The 2,620-nt window shown below is 37.6% G+C and overlaps 1 protein-coding gene and 1 pseudogene across 3 annotated transcripts in view; one reads left to right on the top strand and one right to left on the bottom strand.

Moving 5' to 3' along the window:
• Nucleotides 1-2,620, bottom strand: part of UBE2E1 (ubiquitin conjugating enzyme E2 E1) — a 534,712-nt gene that overhangs the window by 13,405 nt on the left and 518,687 nt on the right. The window lies entirely within an intron of this gene.
• LOC111736516 lies at nt 173-291 on the top strand (annotated as a pseudogene).

The raw sequence follows: 2,620 nt of genomic DNA, 5'->3' as shown, positions 1-2,620 counted from the left end.
AGGAACGAAGGGAACAAAAAATATATATCCTTCTTGGAAGCTGTTGAAACTTAACTGTGATTAGAATCTTTGCATGAGACTGAGAAGGCAAAACCAGACCAGGCCTTTCTCTTTCAGATTTTGTTAATGACTTAATATTTGTAACAAAAACACTTTTCAAAATAAAAGTATAGTCTATGGCCATGCCACCCTGAACAAGCCCGATCCCGTCTGATCTCCGAAGCTAGGCAGTGTCGGGCCTGGTTAGCACTTGGATGGGAGACCACCTAGGAAGACCAGGTGCTGTAGGCATAAAAAATAAAAAATAAGGGTCTACAGCCATGCTACCCTGAACAAGCCTGATCCCATCTGAGCTAAGCAGGGTCGGGCCTGGTTAGTACTTAGATGGGAGACTACCTAGGAAGACCAGGTAGGCATAAAAATTCTTTAAAAAATAAGGGATTATAAGCTGACAAGGTCATTGTAATCTGTGAGGTCAACCAAGGGTTGCCTTGCCAAAGAAATTAAATAAATAAATGAATGAATGAATAAATAAAGTATAATAGAAAGAACTCATACAAGGCAAAAAAGAATTGTGCCCTTAATTCAGTTTTTCTTCTAGTCAAAATAAATACAGCTATGGCGAATATTTTAAGAAAAATAATAGTCATTTCTAATTTTGGCACGATACTTTCTTATTTCTATAATGGGTTTTGACTTCATAAAAATACATTAACATAAAGAGCAGGAGTTGTCATGAACCACATACACTTCTGCTGACTGATAAGCACTGTCTCCACTGAGTAAACTCAATGACAAGGACCGCTCACCCCTAACAGTCTTTCCTACAATTCTAGAGAGACCCATCCTCTCTCCAGTGAGCAGCAGACAGGGCGGCTACAGGTCATATAGTTCTTATGCTTCATTAATACTATATTGCTAATTATACAAAGCAAAGGACTCTCAAGTGGTTGTAACTTTTGCTCAACACATGGTTTTAAACAATTTGAACACCATAAAATGTAATCGATGAAGTCACTTAAGGTATAATGCTAAGAACTTAATAAAACCAATTTTAAAAGCGGTTATTAGAGCAGTCTTACTAGAATTTATTGTGCTCTCTGGGTTGCCTTAAAAATTTCCAAGATAACGACAGCTAATGTTTAAGTTTCATTTTGTTTTAAAATTACATTTTTGTGAGAACTCCTTCATTCCCATTCTCAACACTAACTTATTACAGACTACTTGTTCTTCCATTTTAACAAACCAAAGCTGCATTTTAATTTTCAAATGATATCACTGCTTTCTTACAAAGAACATCCTGGAAGCAAGGTGAAAATCATAATCAAAAATTTTTAAATTCTATTTCTATCCATTTTGAAATTCTATTGGGAGAGATGACCCTTGCTTACAAACAGCAAACTATCATCATCCGCAAAACCAGACGTGGCAAAGACTACTGCTTAGCTAGTCCATGTCTATTCTTTTCTTTGTAGAAGCTTCATGATAAAGCAAACTAGTTGCTTATATAAAGTGCATTACTTACATCACAGGATCCCCCAAACTTCCACATTTCAACAGTAGCCGTAGATTCACTATCAGGGGTGATTCTGCCCCTAAGGAGACACTTGGCAAGGTCTGGAGACATTTTAGATGTCACATCTAGGAAAGAGTATGCTACTGGCACCTAGTGAGTAGAGGCCAGAGATGCTGCTAAACATCCTACAACGCACAGCATCCCCACAACAAAGAATTGTCTTGACCCAAAATGTCAATCAGTAGTGCCAGGGCTGAGAATCATGCCTTAGAGAAAATTTACTCGAGGTTAAGCTGGTAAAGGGAAAAGCTTCATTGTGAATCCGTGTAGTCAGACTCTAGTGCCTATTCTCTCACATTTTTGTTTTACTGCTCTGTGCCTAGTACAGAAAAAAACATTCAATACATGGTGGTTGTTATTAAGTTAGATTTCATATGTCCTAAATTCCTATAGACCCCGGCTACTCAAAATGTGGTCCCTGGACAAAAGCAACACCAGCCAGCATCCCCTGGGAGTCTGTTAGAAATGCAGACTCTCAGATTCCACCCCAGACCTAATGCATCATCAAAACGTGCAAGACCCTCAAACAATTCCTATGAACATTTAAAGTTTGAGAAGCCAGCTACATATGACATTAAGTGACAGTGAATACCAGCTCTACTTTCTAATCTTCTAGACTTAAATTACCATGTGTATTATCTAGCTCCCTCCTTCACTGTTCATAATTCTTTACAGTAAGAAAAGTTATCAACCCTGGTAATGCTTAGCTCTGTGAAATCAATACCATACAGAGAGATTAGAAGAAAATGCTTATAGGAAGAGACCCACAATCAGATCTATGTTCCCTACAACAAATATACTACTTAAGATCTATTCTTAATTTACTTTTGCTAAGAAATTCAAAGAGAATAAGGTAAAATAATATGAATGCTGCAACCTACCAAAGGGAATCCTCGTCTCCCAAAAGGATCTCCCAATAGACATTCTCTCAAGGGAATGAAAGCTGCCTTCTCCATGAGAGCTACTTAGCACGTCCATAGGAATTTTGTAAAAAATAAAAACAAAACATTTCTTGTCCTTAGCATCCCTTCACTAAACAGTAGC

Source organism: Pteropus vampyrus, unplaced genomic scaffold (genome assembly GCF_000151845.1).
Source record: "Pteropus vampyrus isolate Shadow unplaced genomic scaffold, Pvam_2.0 Scaffold1, whole genome shotgun sequence".
NCBI classification, from domain to species: Eukaryota; Metazoa; Chordata; class Mammalia; order Chiroptera; family Pteropodidae; genus Pteropus; species Pteropus vampyrus.
Note: the sequence above shows the minus strand (reverse complement) of the source record. Positions and strands in the feature narration are given on the sequence as shown.